The sequence below is a fragment of the Eublepharis macularius genome, chromosome 8, assembly GCF_028583425.1.
Source record: "Eublepharis macularius isolate TG4126 chromosome 8, MPM_Emac_v1.0, whole genome shotgun sequence".
In the NCBI taxonomy this organism is placed as follows: Eukaryota; Metazoa; Chordata; class Lepidosauria; order Squamata; family Eublepharidae; genus Eublepharis; species Eublepharis macularius.
In genome coordinates this window covers 24,338,508-24,365,218 of record NC_072797.1, presented here as the reverse complement: position 1 = coordinate 24,365,218, position 26,711 = coordinate 24,338,508, and the positions used below count along the sequence as shown (strand labels likewise).

Genomic DNA, 26,711 nt, shown 5'->3' with positions numbered 1-26,711 from the left:
AGGTCCAGCGAGCTGACTGGCAAGCAACTGCGCCTCGGAGTGCCGCTTAGGAGCAGCTGCCCAGAAATCCTGGGGGGCTCTCGAGCAATGGGGGGGGGGGGCGCGGGGCGGAGCCGCGTGGAGGCCCCGAAGGCCCTCCTCCTCCTCCTCCCCCCCGCCCGACTCCCTCTCCCAGGCCAGTTAGAAAAGTTTGGCAGCTCCGCGGCGGCAGCACAGAAGGCGCTTGTTGCTCGGCCGTCGTCAGCTCCCCCCCCCCCCCCCACGGTAGCCCGCCGCCGAAGCTTCTCCGCAGGCTGTCGCTGCTGGGCTGAGCCGCGCCGGTCGCCAGGCCTGCCTGCCTCGCTGCCGGCGCCGGACGCCTCGGGGGCCGCTTTGCTTCGGGGCCTCGCCCGGGGCGCCCGAGGGGGCGGGGAGCGAGCGCACGCCCCTCGCCCGGCGGCCACCCCGGCCGCAGCCGCCTGGCGCTCCCCTCCCCGGCTTCCTGTCGGGGCTGCGCAGTCCCGCCACCAGCGGCAGAGCCCAGGCTGGGCAGAGCTGGGCCGCGCCGGGCCGCCTGGCACCGCGCGCTATGGAGAGGCGCGCCGGCCGGAGGGAGCAGAAGCGCGGCTGGGAGGTGAGCCGGGGCGCCGGGCGGGTGGGCGCAGCGCGGGGCTCTGGCGCGGAGGGCCGGCTGGGCAGGGCAGGGCAAGGCGGTCGAGGTCGAGCCTGAGCTTGTTCGCCCGGGAGCGTGTGGGAGGGGAGGTCGGTTCGAGGGGGATTTTCTTCGGTCAGGCTGCTTCGAGTTGGTTTACACGAAGAGGAGAACCGCTTAATCCCATCGGCTTCCCCAGGGATGATCCCATTGGCGTTGACTCCCACGTAATGGTGAGCTTCCTGCCCCCCCTCCCCCGGCTGGGACCGCGCTTTAGAGTTCTGCTTTGCCTTGTGGAAGCAAATACAAACGGAGCCTTTTCCTTCCCAGTTGGCTAAAGGGAGAAAGTGCGCCCCCCACCCCCCGCTAAGGAAATACGACCCCCAGCCCCGACGGCCAGCCCTTGATAATATCCCACGCCTGATGTTGTGGCTGGCTGGTGTACCCGGGCGAGTGATTCCTTCGGTGGGTTTCACATCAGCTGCGGGCACCTTCAGGACTAGGCGATGGGCTTCCCAGAGCCAACGCTCCCTTCTTCAGATACGTGTAGAAGTGGGAGGGGCAATTAAAGTGCGTGTGTAAGGTGTAATAATGCTGTAATTAGCTTGATAGAGCTGGGGTGTGAAAAGCAGAAGATCAACATCGGTAGGTAGTGTGAGAGGGAGCCGATGCCCCAATTAAGCTTACCTTTCCCGAGTGGTTTGTCCACTGGAGCCATTTCCTATTTTGGATTGTGTGTGTTTCCACATAAAAGCCTGTAGGGCTGGGGAGGGGGGCGTGGAATGTGTGAGTTAAAAGCCAGGTGAGCAAGATTCGGGTCCAGTAGCACCTAAAAGACCAACTAGATTTCCAGGGTATGAGCTTTCGAGAATCAAAGCTCCCTTCATTGAACCCCCTCCCCCCAATGTCAGCAAATGCCTAAGGGGGGGGGGGGTTTGCCTGCCTTTTAGTGGCCCCCTTTTCTCCTCTGTAAAGCTCGAGAAGTGTGGAAGCACTTTTGACTGAAGGATTTCAGCTGGAGTGACATTTGGAGAGAATGAGATGAGGGGAAGGACCGGGAGAAAAATGCCGGTGACTCAGTACAATCCCTTTTCCTCTCCTTGGCTTGCCTTGGAGGGAGCATGTGGAGGTGTTCTTGGCAGAACTTCTGCACAGTAATCTAAGGTCATTGCCAAGGGTATCTGGCTTGGCCGGCGGGCTCTGGAAGGTGCCTGGAAGTATTTTCTCACAGTTTCACACTTTCAGGGAATTATTTCTTCAGTCAACTAGCTGAGGGTTCAAGTAAGAGAGAAAAGGGGCCTCAAGAACCAATGAGAATCCTGCAGGGTTTGAGTCCAGTGTGGCACCTTAGAGACCAACAAGATTTTCAAGGTGTAAGCTTTTGAGAGTCAGACTCCCTTCTTCTTCTGGTGCCCCTGTTGCTTTTTATATAAGTGGTGTCCTATTGAAATTCTTCGGTTCCTCATTGAATGGGACAGAATTCTGAGCAAACAGATATAGGATCAAACTGTCAAAGCATCTTTGGACCTCTTGTGCTGTGCTTATGTCTCCTTTGAGTATAGTCAGACTGCTTTTCCAGCTGCAGAGTGTGCAAGTATCAGGTTTCTGATGTGTGAAAAATGAACAGTTTGTACCGGATTTCCGAATCTGTTGATGGCCTCATGGGAAGCTTGGTTTACAGCTGCTCTTCAATTTGTGAGGTGTGATCTTGGCCCATGTCAAGCACAGTGTGGTGAAAGATCTGTGTGTATGTTCTCGCCGTGTTAAGTTTTATGTTTGCGTTTTTGCAGCATGTCTGCAGGTACATGACACAGCAGTTTTGATGAACTTAAGCAGGTCTGGATCTCTTTGGTGCTAGGCGGACAGATATCCAGGGAAACATGAATGCTACATTTTTTTAAATGTAGCATTAGAATGTAATTGGATCAGCTTCATGTTTAACTTCAAGGGTGGGAAAATGCCATTAGATTTTTAATGAAAGTAGAAGTTATCTAGCCTTGTTTTGCACTGCTATTCAGTTTTAAAACCTAGCAGCCTTGATGTGGGGTGTGTGCGTTATTTCTTTGTACTTATGCTGAAATATTTACTGTACAGTCCAAAGGACACTTTCCTGGGATTAAGCACCATTGGGTAGATTCCATTAGGATTCTAAGTAGACCTGTTTAGGTATCTGCTTTCAGAGATGTTTTGGCCTGAAATCCAGGAGGACTGCAGAAATCTTTTTTAAAGTCTTGCCTGATTAGTGTTATACGGTTCTTTGGCCCCAAACACTGGGAAGATGACAATATCAAACCATGTAAATGAAACATGTTTTCTTCTAAAAGTTTGAAGCTTTTGCCATGATGTGAAAAACACCTAGGAAATTTGCTTTTGTCACTTGAGTGAACAGTTTAAATGCAGGGTAGAAGGCAGAAAGAAATCAATTGCATGTACTTCTAGCTCAGTTAGGCATTCCATTCAAGTTTCAGAGACAGAAAATGCAATTTGTCTATGTTTGTTAATCTTCCTTTATGGAACATTTATTTGCTGTACCCTCTGTTCAGCTGTTAGTTTTCTGGAGGATTTCCTTGAGAAGAGATTGAGGGATTGTGGGCCAGAACCTACAGAGGGCCCATCCATCCATTTTCATTCTTATGTGGCATCTCTCTAGGGTCGTGGTCAAACTAGAGAAAGAAATGTTGTGACCCTTTAACAGGGATTTAATGTGTGAAAATGGGCAGTGGAAGCTTTTTATATCATAGAAGTAGCTATCACCTGACAAATACTGTCCCATTAAGCAATTTTTTTCTCCAGGTTGTTGGCAACCTTGAATCTCTGAGGAAGTCAAGCTTGGCTCAGAAGCTCTAATAAGAAACCCACTGTTAACAAATATTAAGCAAAAATGAAATGCAAAAATATTTTTTAAATGTGCGACATTCTTTAGGAGCCATATTTAGAACAATAAGGAATGCTTCCAATCTGTTTGTTATTAGAATTTCACTCCGTTGTAGTAAGCATGGAAAAAAAATTTCCTGGGGCGGGGAGGGAGAAGAGATAAATAGAGTTCAATTTTCCCCCTTTTAATTCAGCACAAGAGTTTGGTCTTGATTACTGCCTTTTCCTTTCTAGCTTGCAATTTTGTTTTTCTGAGATCCTTTGTAGCTGGATCAACAACAGAAACATGAATGTTATATAATTAGTGTAACTGTTCACCGACTGTTAAGCGCATTATGCAGAGAAATGTAACACGATTTTAGTTGTGCATCAGCATAAAGTTTAAATGCTGTTTCCCTGTTCATATTTTCAGGGCTCTCTGTTAATTCAAGGCCCTAAACTTTGCCTCCAAGACATCTCTTAATTCCGTTGCCCCTAACCCTTCTTAAAAAAAAATATTGTGGTGTAGTTAATAGGGCATTAGATTTAGATTAGAGAAACTTGGATCAAACCCTCATCTCTTAGGAAGCTTACTGGATGATTTTGTGTTTCAGCATATCCTATCTCACAGCTCTCTAGTGAGGATAATATTGGGTGGAAAATACTTGAAAAAGCTTCCCCGATAAAAGGTTAATATAAAGGAGAAAGGCAAAGAGATTTGTATCAAGCACTCAGTTACACAGCAGAAAATGAAAACTTAAGATTTCTCATAGAATCATAGAATCATAGAGTTGGAAGGGGCCATACAGACCATCTAGTCCAACCCCCTGCCCAGTGCAGGATCAGCCTAAAGCATCTCTGACAAGTATTCATCCAGGCTCTTCTTGAAAACTGCCAGTGAAGGGGAGCTCACCACCTCCCTAGGCAGCTGATTCCACTTTTGAACTACTCTGACCGTGAAAAAGTTTTTCCTAATATTAGCCCATTGCTTCGCGTCCTACCCTCTGCTGCCAACTGTTCTCCTTCAGCTAATTGAAGAAGAGTTTCATGCATACATGCTCAAATTCTGTAAAGTTGCACAGATGAATTTTCTGATGTAACAGAATCATACGGGAAAGGTTTTCTTGCTTCTGTGCCTGAAAGATGTGATATTTGCAATATAGCCAACTGTGGGAAATTGTTGAACTCAGTTTCCGTGTGCAGGAAGCATGGCAAAGTCACAGAAACAGGTTTTTTCTAATGCAAATAGCTTGAGTATTTCGGGGGATGGTATGTTTCTCCTGTAATTCTGTCCACTTTTACTCACTTCCTGTGGTCGGGCTCATTTTAACTTTCACCATGATTGTGTATTGGGTGTATATGTTTAAGAAGACTGTCAGTTTCTAAAGAAGTAAAGAGAGCACGTTCAGTCTGGCACAAACTTTTAAAGGCGCAAGCCTGACATAAACGGCGTCCCTGCTTAATCTAGTGAACAAGGTCCCAGGCTCATGTTATCCCGCTGTGTTAATGCAAATAGCTCAGGAACTGCTGGCTCACAGAACGATTCTTTGCTAGACAATTAATGACTTAATAATATTTAACACTGATACAGCACTTTCGTTCTTCCAAGCCGTTATTTTGCTGCAGTCTCTCCAGCAGCCCGGTAAGATAAGCTATCCCTTCCTGCAGAGATTGCAGTAGTTATACTTCCTTAGCAAAGATTGTTACATTTATGGGGCTCACCATCATGTAATGGTTGTGTGGCACAAATGTAATCTGTGCCTTGATAATACATTTAGCAGGAATAGGTATTCTGGGAGCTGTTGCAGCAGGGAGAATGAAGCCTGTGTCCTTGGGGAGCTCTGATTCAGATGTCACCTCTGCCACAAACAGAAGGGTTACTCTCTTCCTGCTGTCCAGTGAAACGGTGAATGAGTTGGCATTTGACTGAAATCCAAATCCACCATTTTCTCTCCAGTATCATTCTCCCAAGGTAATTAAGGCTGCAGTCCTGAGACACTTTCCTGGGAATAAGACTCCGAGGATAACAGGGCACCTACTCCTGAGTAGACATGCTTAGGTTGCTCCCTAAAGGATATGAAGTTTTCAAAAATACTGGCTTCTCTTGCTCCAAAAACATAGAACCTCTCCCCAAATGTAGGTTTGTGGTGCAGTCCTTAGCAGAGTTATGCTGTTCTAAGCTTACAGCCTTCAATGGATTTTGAATCCTGTAACTCTGTTTAAAATGGTCCTGTTAATCAGTTGAAAATTACCTAAACTTAGATTTCTTTAAGTGTGTGACGGCAGCTTCTAGCCTTCATGATGAGGATGCATTTGGAAACATGCAGGTAGAGGCCAGAAGGAAAAGGGGAAGACCTAAAATGAGATGTCTTGACTCAATAAAAGAAGCCAGCTGCGAGATCTGAGCAAGTCTGTTAATGATAGCACATTTTGGAGGCCTTTCATTCATAAGGTCGCCATAGGTCGGAGGTGATGGCACATAACAAACTTACACAGGCGAGGGAGTGAGCCATCCCCCCCCACCCCACTAACAAGATGCTTCCAGCAGCAGAATGGAAGTTTTCCTGTCTTTTGTCTCACACTGAGCCCTGCTGCGGTACTAAGCTTGGGGGGACCTTGAGGAGCAAATTGGGGTCTGCAATCAGAAGCAGGAATCGGTGAAAATTTCTTCCCCTGGTGGGGGGAAAACTCCCTGGATCCAACCCCAGGAATGAACAAAACATTAGCCTCAAAAGCAGGGCTTGGGCAACCTGTTCTCTTCCACACTCTCAGCTATATTCTGCTGTCCTTTAGCTAGTTGGGTAACTATACCACTTCTCTTAAGGTATAGTTACCCAACTTCTTTCTCCAATGTTCCAAATTCTCCCTGTCTCTTTTTTTGTATTTTCAAGGAAACTGGGAAAGTGTTCCCTGTACTTTCTCCATCCCTTGCTATGTGAGGGTGGCGCTGCGTTGTTGGCTTTTGTCAACAGTGCTATATAGCAATATGTGATCAGGTCCATAGTTTTGAGACATCATCTTGATATTATCTAGGATTGGGCATGTATAGATATTGGTGGGAATTGAGCAATGAAGGAAAAAGAGAAAATGTACTGTAGAAACAGCAGAGAAAAGGAACACTTTGACTGCGGCCTGGTATGAAAGCATTTTTCAAAAGGTACATGTTGTGATTTTTTTAAAGGGTGTTCCTCCTCCTTCCCCTGATTCCCTGAAATATTATGGGGAAAAAATCACTGCAGTTCTGCTAGAAGATGCTGCTAGTCCTGGAGGAGTTATGGGTCTAATTTAGGTTCCTCCCTATCTCATCTGCCTATCAGAAGCTCACAGCATCATGTGACACACTCTGCCCAATCATAGAGGCAGAGCCTCTATGACTGGGCAGCAGACCAGTTGCAGACCTCTCCTGTCTTCTCTTTAAGTTGCCTGTTCTATGGATGGTATTGGCGAGATTGGGCGAAGCTGCGGGTATAATGTCAGAAGCCAGCCTTTATTTTCTCTACCGAATGTCAAGTTTGAAATATGCAAACAGTCGTTTGATAGCTGTCCTGAGATTTGACTTTCTTAGCACCTTTTGAGCATTGTTGCAGTTCTAATACTATTTTGACATAGTGTGAAGGGCAGAGGTGTGTAATCTCCAAATCACATTGGCAATCCTGATGGAAGTGGAGTTGAAATGTAACTGAATAATTGATTTTGTTACTTCTGGAGGCAGAAGCTTTGGGACATTCTTGCTGGTTAGATGAAAATGGATGGGGGTGGGGGTGGGAGGTTGGACAATGGAATCACTTTGAGCTTTATAGCAGGAGGATAGTTCTCAAATTTCTTAGTACTTAGAGCAAGGGCCAAAAAATAATTATGTAAAATTAAATGAGAATGGTTTCTATAATGGCAAGGAAAAGTTTTGTGAATAACTTTTGATTTGGAACAGAAAGATAATGAAAGCCTTAGTCTTTAGGAGTCTAGGAGCTTTTCTGTTTTTGGCATCCAGTGCTTTGTCAATTTTGTTGCATTTTTGGTACAGAAGGAGTACACGGCTACAGTGATGAGGGTCTGCAAATATTGAATGCAATGTCATTTTGTGTGAAAGCTTCGTCTTGCAACGTGTATCACGATACAAAGCACAATGGGAAACAGGCAGGTGGTGATGAATCTTACTCAGTTGTATGACATAAATTGTGGAGTGTTTCTGTTTTAATAGGTTTGGAGTGCTCGCATACACACTGCTACCATGTTCTGAATTTGTACCTAATGCTGGGGACATATGCAATATTATTTGAGGTCTTTTGAATGTTTACTTTGAAGTCAGTCTCTTGTGTATTTTGTGGGACTTACTCCTAGGTAAATGTACATAGGACCACAACTTGCTTCCAGGACCTCTACCTTGAAAATCTGAAAATGTTACTAATTTCTAGAGTCGCTTCCCCCCCCCCCCCCCAGTCTGGTTCAATAAAAGGGGAAATTGGAGGGTCTTGCGGCATCTTAAAAACCATGTTCTTATTCTGCAACAGACTTTTGTGAGTCAAGGCCTCCTTTTTCAAATGCATGTGCTGGGTTCTCACGAGATGTGCGTTTTATACGTACTAGGTTATGAAGATAAAAGCTGTAAACAGCAGAGGGTAATAGCCCTGAAATACTGGAAGTACAAAGTGTGCGGTAATTGGGTAAAACTCACGTGCAGTGAAGGAAAAGGATGGAGACCATTCACAACTGTAGTTATTAGCGAGAATGCAGGGCCTCAAGTGCATATATAATTATTGTTCAGTATATAATAGCACCCACTGATTTAGGTTATATGTAAAGTTTGGGAGCTCTATTTGCAGTTCACATGAGACCCCTGCCCAATCCATCTTGTCTAGCATTCCGTTTCCTCCAGCAGCCACCAAATGGGGCCAAGGTCTTGAGCCCATGAAGCTGCCTTCTAGACAATCAGTCCACTAAGGTCAATGTTATCTATACCTAGAAGGGGAGGTGAAACTGACAGAGCCTTCTGGAGGCAAAGAGGAAAATAACAAACCCCCTGAGCAGCCATCTCCGGGCTCTGTAGAGAGGGGAAATTAACAAAGCCTTCCAATCTCTTTTAAAACTCAGCTTCCCGGCTAACATTGCAACTCCCATCATGTGCTGCTCCTCGTGTAATTCGTCTCTTGTAGGTTGGCTCTTAGATGGGCAGCAGCTCTCCAGGGTGTTTGTCAGGTTCACATCACCTTTAACCTGATTGCTTTAACTGGAGATACTGGGGATTGAACCTAGGACCTTCTGCATGCCAGGCAGGTGCTGTACTGCTGAGCCACAACCTTCCCCTGATGCTGTCTTGTAGCACTGATGTTGCTGGAAATTCATTCTTTTAGCCTTCTTTTTTAAAAAAATGGTTTCTTGAGTTCTAATGGATCAGTGAATACTTTCCTGGTTTACTTTTTGTACGGTCATTTGGCTAATGATGTTTTTGCAAGCATGACTGGGACCCCCCCCCCCCCCGCTTTCATTTTTTGTTTTGTTTTATAAGTTGCAGTTAGGGACAGTGACATGCGGGCTGGAGTTCAAACGATTTTGCAGGATAAAAGACATTCAGACCCAGAAACTGAGGCAGGTGAGGCCATATGTATGCTAAAAGCCCTGGGCCACAAATGAACACACACACAAAGCTGCTGGTCCATCAAAATATATATTGTCTGCTCTAACTCCCTTGTGTCTCAGGTAGAGATCTTTCATATCGCCTTGTTCTTTTAACTGGAGATGCCAGAGGTTGAGCCCGGGACCTTCTGCATGTGAAACGAATGGTCTGCCACTGAGCCATGCCCCTTCCCATAACCTCACACAGAATTGTTGTGAAGATAAAATGGAGGGGAGAATAATATAAACCAGCTTGAGGTCCTTGGAGGAAGGGGAGGATGCAAATGCACAAAATAAAATAAATAAAATCACCCTAAGGACTCTGCCTTGCGTAGCCTACATTCGGTTCTTCTGCAGAGCCCCTCTTGTGCCTTCGGTTCTAGAGAGACTAAAGTTTAATATTCACCTTGCCTTGAACTGAGATCGGGTGGGATGGCAATCTGATAAATTGACAGAAAATTATACGAACAGCTGCATTTCTAAAACAAGAGTACCAGAAGAGTTAATGTTGAGGCTGAACGTTGAAGGAGCTATTGTGAAAGCATAGTTTCACAGAAACCAATAAAAAATGTAAAAGTCTGTACAGCAGCATTAGGCTGCTGGATGGATAACCTGAGCTTTTTAAATGGGAAATGCTGGGGATTAAATCTAGAACCTTTTCCATTGAACCATAGCCTCTTCTTCAAGAACCTGCCAGCTTCTTTTAATTCTCATCCACCACATGAACACAGGTGAAGCTGCCTTCTATTGGAGCATACCATTGGCCCATCAAGGGCAGTACCATCTACTCTGACTGGTAGTGGCTCTCTAGGGTGTCAGGTAGAGGTCTTTCACATCACCTACTTTCTGGTCCTTTTAAACTGGGGCTTGAACCTGGGACTTTCCGCGTGCAAAGCAGAGGCTCTTCCACTGAGCTTCAGCCACTTTCAGTTTCTGTAAGACCATTTTTGTAAGATCTAGCAGCTTGTGCCATTTAAAAAAAATCTACCAAGGTAATGGGGCACTCATACAGTTGGTACTGAAGAGCCTCTGTCTACCTAAAGATTTTTTTTATTACGTTATTTGTAGTCGCTTTGTCACTGACACTCAAGGCAGATTAAACAGTGTGGGTCTGTACAGTCAATTTCAAGAACATTTCAATACACATGTAATGGGGAGTGTGTGTGTGCCATCAAGTCACATCTGACCTATGGCGACCCTATGAATGAGTGACCTTCAAAATGTCCTATCATTAACAGACTTTCTCAGATCCTGCAAACTGGAGGTTGTGGCTTCTTTCATTGAGTCAAGCCGTCTCATTTTTAGGTCTTCCTCTTTTCCTACTGCCTTCCACTTTTCCTAGCATTATTGACTTTTCCAGAGAATCTTGTCTTCTCATGATGTGACTAAAATACGATAGTCTCAGTTTTGTCATTTTAGCTTCTAGGGAGAAGTCATGCCTGATTTGATCTAGTACCCACTTATTTGTCTTTTGGCTGTCCATGGTATCCACAAAACTCACTTCCAGCACCACATTTCAAATGAATCAATTTTCTTCCTATCAGCTTTCTTCACCATCCAACTTTCACATCCATACATAGTAATGGGGAATACCATCATTTGGATTATCTTGATCTTGGTTCCCAGAGAAACATCTTTATCTTTAAGGATCTTCTCTAGCTCCCTCACAGCTGCTCTTCCAAGTCTCAGTCTTCTTCTGATTTCTTCATTGCAGTCTCCCTTTTGGTCGATGATTGAGCCAAGGAATAGAAGATCTTGAACAATTTCGATTTCCTCATTTTCAACTTTAAAATTGTGTAATTCCTCAGTTGTAATAGGATATATTCCTGCAAATTTGCAGAGATTTAAACCAGCAGAAATCCAATACAGAGTTAAAGAAATGCTGGAACAGAGTATAAGTAATTCAAAGATTGATATATTAAACAACATAGGATCTAGCCAGTAGGATCCTACTTAACAGCAATAGTAATAAAGTCCATAGTCACTCTCTGTCCTTTTATTGAAGCATCTCTTTGAAACAGCTTCGGGTTGATGGAGCTGCAGTGGATGCTGGGATAATAGGAATAATATTAAGGGAAATGTTTATAATAAGGAGTTTTTGATTCAGCTGACTTGAGAATGCCTGTACAGGAAATGCATATCTGTGATCAGCATTGAGGCATATGACTTCCAGATCCTACATAAAAGGAGGTATCTGAGCTCTGGTACAATTTCAGGACGAAAAAGCGTAATCCGCGCTGCAGAGAAGCTGATTCCACTTCATAAAGCTACTAGCAGACTTGTATGAAAACACCGCAAAGGCACAATCTTAGACTAATTTCAGAATGAAAACGGTTCAAATAAGTGGTGGATTGAAATAATATAAAGAGCTTGGATAGTCAAGGAAATGCTTCCTTAAGTGCGGCATGTACAGCGGGAAGCATCAATTCTAGGATGGAGGCATTCCATTAACAGTGTGCGCTTAACCTTTGATCTCTGTATTAACAAGAATCTTCCACTAAAGATACTGACATTAGACTAGAAGAATCGGATCTATAACCAATTTGACAGTAATGGTCTCCTTGTTTTCAATTTCCTTAAGCTTTAGCCGGAAAAAGAGAGCCAGTGTGTTGTATTGGTCTGGGAGATGCAGGTTTGAATCACCAAATCGGCTATGAAAGCTTGCTGGGTGACTTCTCGGGCCAGGCTCTCTTACCTCACAAGATAAAATGAAGTAGAATGCAACTCTGAGTTTCCATTGAGGAGAGAATGCAGGGCATAAATGAATTACATAAGCGAAGTCATCTCTTTTTACAATTTTAATTACTACGAAATATGTTTGTATAAATACTTTGTTAGCCCTTGCATCACTTGTAAGTAGTACTTCATTGTCTGTATGCACTTAAATTCTATTTGAAAGAATAAATTTAAACCACAATGGGTGTTACACCATTCAAGAAACTAGCACCCTCCCCCCCCCACCCCCAGTGAGGCAATTTTTTTATTTTTTTATTTTTTCAATTTATATACCGCCCATCCCCAGGGGCTCTGGGCGGTGAACAGTTAAAATCAATAAAAACAAAAACTAAAATCAATATACAAATAATAAAACAAATTAACAAGGTGCAGTGGTGGGGAGAACCTTCCCCACCCCAAAGGTGGGAGGCCGACATGGCACCGCAATCATTACTTTACTGATTACATTGGAATGAATAACATGGTATCTTTTTTTGACATAAACTAGAAAGAACCAAGTTTGTACACAATCTCCTTTTACTGACAGCTGTATGCTTCTACTTTCACTTTTAGGCAAGATATTTGCATGACACGCAAGATCATAAAAGGAAAGTAATTATAGCCCTTCAAGGTATGAAAAATGCTTAATTTAATTAGATATGGTGTGATCTGAGTTCTCTCTGGATCAATTAGCTAGTAATGCTGAAATGGTTTACGGACAGTTTTTCATGCTTTTGGGCATTTGTGTTAACAGGTACCTGTAATGCCACCTAGTGCTTCGTTAAAGAAGCTGGGAAAACAAGAATCCTCTTGCTGAACAACATTTTTAGTAATGCAAGGAAGCTGAAGGCATACCTTTAACATGTCAATGTCTGCCCAAATTTGTATGGATGAAAATAGACATAACGTTAATAGAGTAATATGGTTAAATATGAGCAGAGAGGAGATGGGTTACAAATTTGCAGCCAGGATTATTTTGAACAATGCTTAGTTGTGTCAAGGCACTGCCCCACAGTCCCCCAAGCAGGTTCATTTATTTTTAAAATATAATGTGCACTTTTGTCAGTGTACAAAGTAGCTGAAAAAACGAATTCAAAACAAAACAATTCAATAAACACCTAACCAGCTACAGTAAAAATAGCTACCGTACTGCTAAAGCCCAGTTTTGTAATCGCTTAAAAACATCTTCTGTAGTAATAAAAAGGTTGAATATATGGGTTAATAAATTTGCATGTGCAATTGACTTCCTAAAAATACAAACATTTCACTCTGAAGTGGGAGAAGGGGCAGACTGTTGGCTGACTCATCGATTTGATAGAACATTTGTCTAGCAGGAACATTTCAAAGCTGGGATTTCAACGTGGGTGAAGAACCTGCCGGGGCTTCCTTAAATCCTTCCATCTGTTCTCACTTTTAAATATGTTAAGCTAGATACACTTGTAACAAAAGCATCTGTTATCCATGCCTGATCAAAACTCCTTTGGAAACAGCCAAGAAGGGTGATTTCCCAACCTCCCTAAACCTGCATGTATCTGACTCACTAAATTGTATCATATCTAATTCCTGCTCGCTGCCGTGAGAACGTGGATCAAAAATGGGCACAGCACAGGTTACAGGTAAGATTCCACCTCCCACAAGTCCTGGAACACTCATGGGAAATGAGCCGTAGGGAAGAACTAGATATTAAGCTGCCGCCATTTTAGAGGTGAACATGGGACATTTCTAAAATAGCAGCCGTGTCACTGGGTTGTGCCTGGAGACTCCATAATGTCTTATCGCCATATTAGTGACCTCACTCAGGTGGAGGGGGACAGACAAAGAGTGTGCAAGTTAACTCTAGCTAATACTTTTCCATCTTTGTTTTTTCTCTAATGAACCTTGCTATATTTCCCTTTCGCTGTAAGAACTCTTTTGGAAACCCAGAGTGATTGATCCTTAAAGGGGGAGGGAACCCTGTGCCTCAACCAGAGCTCGGGTTTTCTCGGGCCTGGCACCAACCTGGTGGATGTTCCACCAGACAGGAGATCCTGGTCCAAACCGGCCTCCTGCCATTGGGGGGGCATGTGTCCCCTGATTCTGTATCTATCTGCAACCAGCCACCCTGCCCCACGGACTTGTTTAGGCTGAATGGGTGGTGCAACATGTGCACAGCTGTTTTATAGTATTGTATTGTTGTTTGTTGATTTTTATATTTTATGCTGCCAAGTCTTATTATATATTTTTATATTGATGTGATGCACTCTAAGCCTGCTTGCAGGGAAAGCAGAATATAAATTCAATTAAATAAAATAGAAGACTCCTATTACCAGGCCTCAGGGTACAAAAGGAGGGGGGCAAGAGCCAGGAAGGGTGAACTGGTCATTGTCTCTCACACTCACACAGAAAAGTGGCAGGTTCCCATTATTGTACTGGGGAATCCTTAACTGGAGATACGTTGGTGGAAGTAGGCTTTCCTGGTTCTGCTTCCGTTTGGAACAAAGAGATCCACTCCCCCCGCCCCCGCCCCTGTGAATCCCACCTTCTCACTGACTTGGTTCAGAGGCGGACCCCACATCATGAGGCAAGATGAGAGTAATGTGGATTGTGACAGGCGGGACATGGGAAGGAGGAACAGCAATGGGTCCTTGTCCTCATATTCAGCTCGGGAGGGGAGGGAGCTTCCATGTGGTGCTGCTTATGGAAAGCAGCTCCTGCCTGAGTGGAGTACAGTGTACCTTTGCTCTTTCCTGAGTTTACTGTTCAGCATAACGTCAGAGAGAAGACTCTGAGCGGAACTACAAGTGACAAAAGGCACAGATTGGACACTTGTCAGCTTCCCTCAAGTTTTGGTGGGGAATGTAGGCAGCTTGGCGGAATGTTGGACAAGTGACAGTTGAAAAGTCCATTGGACAGCAGTTGGAGAGCCAAGCTGCAAGACTAGGATGCCTACATTTCCCATCAAAACTTGAGGGAAGCTGACAAGTGTCCAACCTGTGCCTTTTGTCACTTGTAGTTCCACGCTCTGTTTCTCCACCGCAGGATTGTGGCAAGTGCAAATTTTGGGCTGGTTGGAAAGGCTGGATAAGATTTCTGAACTTCTGGTATGGACCAGCCTTTTTGAGGCAGTAGGAGCACACCCCCTCATGAATCTCATTTGGGCAGTTCACTGGTGATTTAATTATTTGGGTTCCTTGTAGAGAGAAAGGAGTCGCGGCAACCCCTGTTCCTTTGGATAGAGTAAGGAAAGTTGGAGGAATCTGCCTTTGAACGATATTCTAGATCTTTGGATGTATGTGTTTAAAAGAGAAATCGAGATAATATATTGAGAGATAGGACCTTGTGGTCATGGAATATCCTGCTAGCTGAAAATGGGTTTCAGAGTCTGATTAAGGAATGAGAGCCACTTACAGGAATTGAATTGATTTCTTCTTCGTATTCAATGGATTCCTGAAAGCATAGATCTATACTTCCTGATAAATTATCGTTGGGTTAATATTTTCAGTGTCTCCCAAGGCTTAACAGTTATGCGCTCTCTCTCTCTCTCTCTCTCTCTCTCTCTCTCTCTCTCTCTCTCTTTGTGTGTGGGGGGCTTAAAACTGGCAAAGTCAATCATGCTTGTGACTATCCTTCTCTTCTGGCTATTGATTAGGTAATTTGGATAGTGGTTCTTAAACTGTTGGTGGCCCCCCTCCCCAGGGTAGTTTCAGTTTCATTTATTTATGGTCCATGACCAGATTTGAACTTATAAAACAAAACATTTCATTATTAGGTAAACAGTATACAAGTTAAAAGAATCTGCAGTTAAAAGGGTACAAATATAGATGTTAAAAAATCAGATTAGAATTACATCATATAATTAAATTGAGTATAAAATATCAAATAGTATCCTACCTAGACATTTTAAAATTTGGAAATAGAGACCTAAATAGAGACCTTTATAGAGGGGACAGCATAAAAGGACATGTCCCATAGTTTCTACCTCGGCAGGGGCATATCCTCTTAGAGTATGCAATCTTTTTGTATCTCCCTTCCAAAATCGTTGATGGGATGACACTACATCTAGCCAGTGTAAAAGCCCTCCTGTGAGGGGGAAAATCTAAAGTTTTAAGATATTGGGCCATGTTCATACGAAATTTTGTCACCTCAGGAGCCCCGAATCCAGGGGACTTCCTTAGGTCTTGTTGACGTTGGATGTCGCAAATTCTTTATTTGATTGTAAATTTTGCCTGGTCGATGGTTTGTGACGAAAGAGAGCCAGTTGAGAGGCCCATTCTTTCAAGACTTTCCTCAACCATGTGTATTCACCTTGGTTGGTAAGCGTCTTGCATTGCAAACAGGAGAAGGCCTTTTGGATTCCTACGATTTTTATGTCTTGGAAGTCAACAAAATCCTCGCCTCAATCCTCATTAATCCCATTTCTAAACGATGAAGGGAGTTAGGTACACCTGGAGGGACCTGTAAAATGGCACGTGAAAATTTGGATTGTAGCTTTTCTAAGGATTTCAGACTTATAGCCGAAATACCAATAAGAGTGCCATAGAGGAGTTGGGCTATTACTTTGGCCTGGAAGAGTTTCAGTGCAGCAGGAACATAAAGACCTCCTTTAGAGTGGAAGAATCTCAATATTGCATGCATAGTTTTCTCAGCGCTTTCTGCTCTCAAGTTAGTGTGCAGCGTGAGATCCACTCTCCTGTAATGCTACCCCGAGGTAGATAAATCTATTGACTTGCTCGATTGTATTTCCTTTCATCGACTGTATTCTCTTTTTTGGGCGCCTACCAAATATCATAACTTTAGGCCCCAGGATAGAACACGACATATAGAATGGGAGGCTTGTGAAAGTTGGAGGGAGAGATTCCTGCAGTAGGCAGAGCGGCGAGTGCTTTCTCCCAACTGAATATTTTGTTGCCTTAGATAACAGTTCTTTAATCCCAACCCTATTTCATTATTTTGTTTTAATAAGAATCTTTGCTGCTAGAATGAATAGTTTTATCGTATTTTGTGATCTGGTTCTCACTGACTAGTCCCTTCTCATACCTGTAATCTGCCATGCCCCAGGAAGATTTGCTGTTAGATTAAAATGTTTTTATCATATTTTGTAACTTGCTTGCTGATTGACTGAGTAGTTCTTATCATACTTGTAATCTGCTTTGAGTCCTAATAAGCAAGGCTAAACTGGAGAGCCTGTTTGGTGTAGTGTTTAAGAGCAGCAGGACTCTAATCTGGAGAACCAGGTTTGATTCCGCTTCTCCGCTTGAAGCCAGCTGGGTGACCTTGGGTCAGTCACAGCTCTCTCAGAGCTCTCTCTGCATCACCTGCCTCACAGGATGTCAGTTATGGGGAGAGGAAGAGAAGGTGATTGTAAGCCATTCCAAGACTTCTTTGGGTAGTGGTGGAGTATAAAACCAACTTTTCTTATATGTTAAACTAATAATAATACACTCGCCTTGTTTTGGAAACTGCAGGAAGTCCTAGCAAAGCACCTTTCTTTCCTCATACTGCTTTGTCTTGTTAGGTTAAGGAAGGAGACTGAGATGCCAAGAACTTTTCAAATGCCAGTGAGTTAATACCCTGCTCCACACAATTGTGCACATACAGTAGTAGATTGTGGTAGAGTCTACTGTTGTAGATTCTAGAGTCTTACATCTGCTTTCATGCAAAAAGTCCCAACTTCAGTCTCCAGTTGAAAGGTGAAGGTAGCAGGTGATGTAAAGACCTCTCCATGGTCTTGCATAGAGTCACTGCCAGTCCAAGTACACATCACTCATCCTGGGTAGACTAAAGGTCTACCAAAGATATGACTCTGTATAACGGAACTTTGAATTAATCTCTCTCTGTGTGTAAGGTTTCTGTGTTTTGCTTGCTGAAAGAGGTGTTTGCAAATGGATTTTGAAGGGCTTGGTATGTATGCTAAGTTCAGTGTGTTCATTGTTGTAAATTGTGGAAGTATTTTAATTGAAGTGCTGTTGTTCCTTTTTGTTTGACCCTTCATTTGTTCCTCCCCGCCTCTGAAAAAGTCAGTTCTGTCCTGGCAGTAGTAGAATAGTGCTTGCTTTCAAAGTGCTTTTTGTCTTGTTTGTACTTAGAGGAACAAAGTAGCTGCTTACCAGCTTGTTCGTGGCATGCATTTCTTGAGCAGCCATTTTTCCAGGCTAAGAAAGTTGGTGGCAGTGCAGGTGTTTGAAGGATGAGTGGAGGTGCGAATTAATAATCTAAAATTTCTGCCAGGGGGACGGGGGGACGGGACAGTGCATGGTCAGAAAAAAAATTGAAAGTGTATTCTTTACTTTCTTATCAAGTGTAAACATTCTAACAACAACAACATTCGATTTATATGCAGCCCTTCAGGACAATTTATCACTCACTCAGAGTGGTTTACAAAGTACGTTATTATCCCCACAACAATTGCCCTGTGAGGTGGGTGGGGCTGAGAGAGCTCTGAGAGAGCTGTGACTGACCCAAGGTCAACCAGCTGTTTTTAAGTGAAGGAATAAGGAATCAAACCCAGTTCTCCAGATTAGAGATTAGCCACTCTTAATGACTATACCAAACTGGCTCTCTGGTGTGCTCTTTAGCATATTTATGAAACTTAGAAGTTATAAATGTCTTAATTTTCTACAAACAAATTTTCAAATAGCTACTACTACAGAGAGAGAGAGAGAGAGAGAGAGAGAGAGCAGCAAACTATTGTACCCAATGCTACCTTATCACATGTATCTTGGTTTTTGCTATCTGAGAGGTGGGAGAAAATAAACGTTGAAATTAGAAAACACAAATTTTGCAATAAAGAAAAGCATGTGTCATTTGGATAGAAAAAGTCTGAGTCATAATAGGGCTAGCAGTATTTGGCTATACAGCTGAACTGTGTAACATTGAAAATATTAAACTATACAGTTATCATAAACATAACATTTAAATTATGGACAAAAGTAGTCACGTTTATACAAATGTATGCTTGTAAATGTGCTGTGTATATCTAGAGCAGTGATGTTTAGTGGCTCAGGAGCCACATGGGTCTCTTTGACCTGTGGCTTTTCTCATTCCTCAACATAGCATCCACCCCATGTTCCAGGAAAGGGAGCAGTTCCATTGGGATAGTTCCATCATTACTAAATTCAAGTTCAATAGCACCTTAAAGACCAACAATATTTTCCAGAGTATAGACTCTTACGAGTCAAAGGTCACTTCACCAGCAATCTCTGACATGAGCTTTTGACTCATGAAAGCTTATACTCCGGAAAATTTTGTTGCAGCTACTGGACTCTAATTTTGTTCTATTACTACAGACTAACGCGGCTACCTGCCTGAAACTATTTTCATCGTTACTGTGAGCCCAAGGTCAAACTGATAAGATTTAGTTTTAAAACACAATACAGCTTGCCCATGAGGATTATATCAAGGCTGTGGAGATGTAGGGGTTTCTGTGTATGAGGCTGGGTCAATATGTGCAGTTGAATGAGGTGGTGGAATGGGGCATGCCAAGTACTAAATGTTAACTTTCCAAAAGAAAACTTCTTGCAAGTAAAAGTCTTAGCACAGAGAGAGGGTCTAACCACCTGTTTTCTTGCAGATCTAGAGGAAAACTTAACATAGAGAAGAATTTTTTAAAAACATTCAGCCTAATAAAGAGTTCCTGGAGAACTTGAAAGCTTGCATACTGTTTTTGTGTCATAGCTGTACTTGCAAGCTCTTCCCCTCAGTCCCGATATACAAGGGCTGGTGAATGTTCCGCTGTGGTGGGGAGAGAGAGCCTGCCATGCTCAGAGGTATGCTTGTAATTGGTTGGTGGAAATGCCAGGGGGAGTGAGTACTATTGGTCTACAGTATATACGGGGATTATCTGCACGTTTCTAAGCCCAGTGACTTCAATGGATTTAGAAGGGTGTGACTCTGCTTAGATGGTGCTGTCGCTGCTGTTGTTTGACTTTGCATAAAAATATTCATGCTATACTTTCTGGGTAAAACCTTGTCTTAAGTGGCATTTCACTTGTTTCAAAAGAGAAAATATTTCATAGAAGTTTTGCCTCCCACTACTGACTAGAGATGGGTACGAACCGAACTATGAACCAAAGTTCATCTTGAACCAGGCCAGTTCATGGTTTGTGGACCAGCAGTTTGTCAGAACCCATTTCTGACGAACCGCCATGAACTTTAAGGCGGTTTGTTTGGTTTATTTTTTGGTTCGTCACTGCAGACAGCCTGGTGCGAATCAATCAGTTTCCTAGGCAATGTGGGTTGGGCTTTCTGCAGACCTGCTGACCTGGAAGTGATCTTCTGCTGACCTGGAAGTGGTGATTTGCTGGCCCGAAGTGACGTTTTCATGAACCAAACGAAATGGTTCACAAACCAAGGCAGGTTCGTGAAAGTTTGTGGTTCGTGAAACGTGACGAACCACAAACCGCATGGTTCCTTTTTTTTCTGGCTCATGCCCATATTTACTACTGACCCAGTTTTTGAAAAGTGTGTGTGGGGGGTGTGTGTGTTGGAAATCTCCTTCTGAAGCGTCAAGTGTCCCCCCCCCCCCGTTGTGTAGGCTTTTGCTTTTCTTCTAATTCTTGTTGTCTTCTCTGCTGGTTGGTTATCTGTTTCTTTATTGGCATGCGCAGCTTCCCATCCAGACTGTAGTTGCTGCTGTCTTCTCTCTCCACTTGTAGTAGGTTCCATCACATAGCATGTCTCCTCCTACTGGATGGAAATTTGCTGCAAACTGAGCCTGTTGCACACCAGTGAACTCAGGATTGTGACAAATGAGTTGCGCCTTCCATAAAGGCAAAAGCGATGGATTTTCATTGTGATCAACTTTCTGATTCATTTTAAAGTTCCTGATAATGGGAAAGAAGCACCTCTCTGCCTTAAATATAGGTCGGTTGGCGCACATGAAAACAAATTTCTAGACTGTGGCTGTGCAGGCAGCTAAATAATATGAATTTTTACTGTTTATATAGTGCTTGAGAGGGTACAAAGTACTTCACGTATTTCCTCTTTTTAAAAAAGTTGTGTGTTTTATGGAGGGGACTGTCTGGTTTGGTCTCACAATGACGTAAAATGATACTCGACTGGAAGAGCAGGAAGAACATGCCCTTTCAGGTGAACTTGTACAGTGGTTTAGCTGTTCATTGGCAGCCGAGAATGTGGCTAAGGGGTGATACGAGATTCATACTAAGTTCAGATTTAGTGTAATCATTGTGTTGTTTGAAAGTCGGTCTGTCACCCCACCCTTCTTCCAAAGAAAGAGCCAGTATGTCGTGCCTTTGACATGGTAGCTTACTGTGTGATCTACACTGAAATACTAAGCACTGATTTCAGTGGGCTTAGGGCCAAGCTACAAGTGACGAATGACACTTGAACGGCAAGTGTATTTCTCCCTGTTCACTTGCCCTCCACTCAATCCACTTGCCGTTCAAGTGTCATTCGTCACTTGTAGCTTGGCCCTTAGACTGGAGTAACTCTGCTTAGGATTTCATTGCTATCCCTTTTCATGGCTGAGATCATGCCTTTTGCCATATCTCCTCAAAGAAAAGAATCTATAGACTGACTTTTTTTTTAAAAAAAAAGAAAGCTGTGAACCTGAAATGTATATTGCTGTAATATTCTAATGATATTCAATTACTGATTTTAAAAAAACAACAACTGGAAAAGCCTCAGTGGTGCAAGAGGAGGGGAATGACCAGTGTCGGGGGACTGGTGCTGTGTGGATGCTCCAGGCTATATTGGCATCCTCAGTAGCAACAGGGAAACACACAGGCCTCATCTCTGTGTGGAAATCACCCACAGTTTGCAACGTGTATGCAGGAAATTTTGTTTTTGACTGCTTGAACACGGTGAGATTTTAAAAATGTAGTAGGTTTAACTGCAAATCATAAGAATGCTTTGCTTGGCATAAGCCTAGGGCTTTTTTCCAGCTGGAACGTGGTGGAACGGAGTTCCGGAACCTCTTGAAAATGGTCACATGGCTGGTGGCCCCGCCTCCTGATCTCCAGAGAGAGGGGAGTTGAGATTGCCCTCCGCGCCACGCAGAGGGCAATCTCAACTCCCCTCTCTCTGGAGATCAGGAGGCGGGGCCACCAGCCATGTGACCATTTTCTCCAAGGGCACTGAGTTCTCCACTGAGTTCCACCACCACTTTTCCCAGAAAAAAGCTCTGCATAAGCCCAAGAAAATAAAATAGTGCTTATATCTGGGTAGACCTCTTTGGGGTTGTACCCTTAAGCTGCTACCAGGGTGGACTGTCTATGCTTGCAGTGCTTGAGAACTGGAGCTTTTATTTTTAAACGAAGTTTGCGGAGGTGACTTGCAATCATGCAATAAAGTGTGTGCAAAAGACTTTCTGGTGCTCCTCTGACCTGCATGGCTACCTAGACTCCCACGGAGCTGCTGCTCCCTTTCCTAACCCTTTAGCAGAACACAGGATCTAAAAGGCAGAAGTTGTGGGTTAGCTTTGTCCTACCTGTTCCTTTTGGCTGCAGCCCAATATACTTCCCTGAAAGTACAGTGGGCTGCAGCCAAGGATTTAAGAGGAACAGCATAGGGTGCAACATGATGGTCTGCAGTGGGAGCAGAGAATTCCCCCCCCCCCCGGCCGAGAATGAAAAAGTTGTTCCCTTTGTGAAAGATGAGCTCTGGATCCATCCTGTTATATGCAAGAGATTTATTGTTAAGGTTCCCGGATTTTTCAAACACATTTTATACGTGCAGTCTGGCAGTAACTACTCAACAGTTACGCTAAGAAAACAATAACAATAATTCTGTTTTTGACAGTTTACTCCATTGCAGATGAACGTTTTTTAGTTGTTTTGTGGTTATGAAAAGGTGCAGCATTCTGTTCAACTGATTGCTGATTGTAAAAGGAGAACTGCTCTTCCTGGCCAAGCCGAGGGAACGGAGTTCCTCTTCTAATCTACATTATGGAATAAATGTCTTTTAAAAAAAAAAAGTCTCTTAAAACCATGCAACAGATCAGTCTGCTCTGTACCAAGCAGATTGAATTCAGGACATTGTTGGCAGAATTCAGTTGTTTTGCATAGTTTCCCTTGAGTGATAGAATTTATATAAATGGATTTGGAAGCTAAGAACATATTAAGCTCATCATCATTTGGATGCAGAACCACTGTAAACACTCTGAGATTTGCAGAGGATAGTAATGTAAATTGAAACTGGTTAGAAAGCATGCGATGGTGGTAGTGGGGAGTGCCATCAAGTCATAGCTGACTTATGGTGACCCCTGCGGGAGTTTTCATGGCAAGAGACTGACAGAGGTGGTTTATCTTTGCCAGGATCTGCAACCCTGGTCTTCACTGGAGTTCTCCCATCCAATTACTAACCAAGGCCAACCCTGCTTAGTTTCTGAGACCTGACGAAAGTGGGCTTGCCTGGGCTATCCAGGACAGGGCTTGGAAAGCATGTAGAAATCGGGAAATCACTGTGGCAGAGTGGAAACCATATTATTCTGCTGCTGCAGAGATAATGTAAAGATTTTCTCTACATACCATTGTTGCATCCAACCCCATGGCAACATCTAAATCATGGTTTAATCCAGGGTTTCAGGGAAAAGGCAAGCCGTGAAACAAACGACGGTTTAATACTATGGCTTACCGATACATCTGAATCCCTCCATAGCCTTGTGGCATTTTATAGACTGAAATGTTGTTGTTCATGAAATTTTTACTTAGCTAAATATGATTCTCTGAAGTATAATGCTTGAATTGATGTATGTAAGATTTTTTATCTCCCCACATGATTTGGATTCATTCTCCAGGGTGGCATCCAATGTTAAAAACATGTTAAACAGAACTGAACTTTTTAAAAACAGTAAAACAGAGCAAAATAGAAGTGAAGCTAAAAATTATACAAAAACATATAATTCACAAACCACTTACTGGAGAAAAATTCAGCCACTGCCCAAAAAATGTCTGCCAGAAAAAGAGTATTTTTACCATCCTTAAAACATGTAGTGGTTTGGCAACATAGAACGGGAGGGAACTCCCAAAGGTAATCTAATCCAACCCCCTGTATAATGCAGGAAATTCACAGCTACCCCCCCTTCTCCCAGCAACCCTTGCTGTATGTCCAGAGGAAGGCAAAAACCCTCCAGAATCCCTGGCCAATCTGACCTAGAGGAAAACTCCTTCTTGACCGTAAAGTGGTGATCAGCATTACCCTGGACGTATAAGAAAGGGCCATGAGAGCTGAGCACCAGCTATTCTCTTCCTGCTCTTGCTCTCATAGTCTACCTAAACTTATACTCAGTCATAGAATGTCGAATCTAGGCTCTGCTTAAAGACTCCAAAGAAGGAGGGCCCACCACCTCCTGAGGAAGCCTGTTCCACTGAGGAGCTGCTCTGTTAGGAGGTTCTTCCTACTGTTTAGCCAAAAATTCTGTTGGTTTAATTTTAACTGGTTGATTCTGGGGTCACAGAAAACAACTCCATTCTGTCCTCTATGTGACAGCCCTTCAAATGTCAGTTTTCAAAGGTGTGAATTTGTCTGCAGAGGTAACATGCCTCTTCTTAAGAGCAAAAATGTTTTAAAATAAACATAGAGCTAAGAAAGGGACCTTGATCCTATTGTTCCTCTGCAAATCTATGTACAACCCTTCTTAAGGCTAAGTTTCAAGAAGTTCAATGAATAGAAAATTGTTTGGGGTGGAATAGATTTGGATAAGGAGGAGATATTATGAACTAAGTGTGGGAAGGGAGGGGCAAGCAGTGCAAATGAAAGTGAAATTCACCATTTGAGCAGAATGCTCCAGAAGGCTTTAGATCTTTGCGAGTATAGCCTGAGATTTCTCTTATTATTCTTTCCCTTGAATAGAGAACCTATAATGGCAGGAAGTTGTAAAAGGGACCCAGTTTGGTAATATTTTAATGAAGTTCCTGTACCTATAGGTAAGGCAAACATGCATTCAAAATGCAAATATGTAACTGTAAAACTAACCGGAGAAGTTATTGTTCTAAAAATGAAGCCTTCGTCTGGGTTGTAAATATTAAGATTGTAACAACCAGCAAGAATAAACCTGATGTAAGTTTTTTTAAAAGAGTTTTTGTTTCACCATGTGAGTTAACAAACATGGATGGATGTTTAAGTAAATACAAGAATACATATGCTATATAATGTTGTTGTTTTAGATAAATAAAACAATTTAAGTGGTTATTGTTAATGATTATTTTTCTCTTTCCAATAAATTACAGCAGAAAGTTGCACAAATATGAATTATTAACCTATAAAACTAGATATAATTATGAAATCATTGCATGGTGAACTATCCATTTAAAATGGTAAATAAACAGTCATTTGTTTTCTGATATAACTGTAAACTAACCTGAGAAGTTATTGTTCTAAAAATGAAATCTGAGTTGTAAATATTAAGGTTAACAACCAGCAAGAATGAGCCTTTATGTAGAAAGCTACAATATAAATAAGTCTTACTGATTAGTGATTTAAAATGTGATTTAAATCAATTTGATTGAAATAAAATCCACCGTTAGCTACCACATCACACTGCCAAATCATGTTTCATGTATGATCTACTAAGCCCCATAGATCCTTTTCACATGTCCTACTACCAAGACAAGCGTCCACCAATTAAGCCTTAGTTTTTTGCTAACTAAATGCAGAACTTTACATTTATCTCTGTTGAATTTTTAGTTTTAGTCCAGTTTTCCAACCTGTCAAGATCCTCCTGAATCTTGATTCTGTCATCTACTCTATTTTCTACCCCTCCCAATTTAGTATCATCTGCAAATTTAATGAGCATCCTCTCCTTTCCTTCATCCACCTATAAAGACGTTGAACAGCAAAGCGCCCAAAACAGATCCCTGAGGCACTCCACTTGTCACTCTTCTCCAAGAGAATGAGGAACTGTTTACAAGCACTCTTTGAGTGTGATCTAACTACCACTTACAAATCCACCTAACAGCAGTAGGACCCAAACCACATTTTACCAACTTGTCAACAAGAATATCCTGTAGAAACTTATTAAAAGCCTTGCCAGAATCAAAATAAATTATGTCCGTGGCATTCCTCTGATCCAACCACTCAAAACTCAATAAAAGAGATTGACATGACTTGTTCTTGAGAAACTTGTGCTGGGTCTTAGTAATCCCAGCTGTCTTTTCTGAACGTCCCGGGGTGGACTGATTGTTCTAACGAATCTCTCCTGCATCCACGGTTTTGCATTTTTCATCACTGTTACCAATAATGCCTCTGTCTTACTTTTTAGCTGTCTCTTCCTTTCGTAAAACTTTCTTCAGCTCGTGCAATTAAATACAAAAACTCAGTGGAACATGTGCAGAACATTAGTGTTTGTTGTGAATTTATGTGCAAAATTAATATATTGTATTTATATTCTTAACAAACATGTTCAGAGCACAAAATTTAATATCATCCCTTAGCTTGCATCTACCAGAGATTTCTGTGGATGGCAGGGATTTTTGTTTATGGAACCAGTCTTTTCTGCTGCATCCCAAATTGTCTTCCAAATGCTTGGAGGAGAGGTCTGCTCTTTCCCTTTGTGATATCCCTCTGTTTGAGCCAAGATTATGGATCCTTGTCCCATTCATTATGGTCACAATAGTTCAAAGTGTAAATAGTTAGGGGCAGAAAAACTGTCATTTCTACACCCCTCCATGCCATTAGTTTCAGCTAATATGTTGCTATGAACCATTATTCTGTGCTGTGTCTTGATGTCATATTGCCGATGCCATAACTTGCCTCGTATTCACAGGCCTGCTATATCCAGAGTGTCTTATCTCTTGTGCTTTGAAGCTCAGTGTCTCTGACCTTGCAAACCTGCTAGTTCTCAGGGGAAAGAAGGATACCGTGTTTCATTCTTAATCTGTTGTCTCTCTCCTTTGTCTAGACGAAGCATGTAAACTATTTAGGAAGTTCTCAGGACTGCTTTGCTTATGTTTTCTGATTGGGAAGA

The 26,711-nt window shown here is 42.7% G+C and overlaps 1 protein-coding gene across 2 annotated transcripts in view; it reads left to right on the top strand.

Annotated features, from left to right (window-relative positions):
- Positions 1–301: 301 nt before the first annotated feature.
- LOC129334226 (leukemia inhibitory factor receptor-like) overlaps positions 302–26,711 on the top strand; it is a 114,361-nt gene continuing 87,951 nt past the window's right edge. Inside the window, exon 1 of one of the 2 annotated variants that reach the window (XM_054986157.1) lies at positions 302–613. The gene's annotated coding sequence lies outside the window, so the exon portion shown is untranslated. Of the gene's footprint in view, positions 614–756; positions 865–26,711 lie in introns of those variants that run through there. The other variant, XM_054986158.1, reaches the window with a different exon arrangement.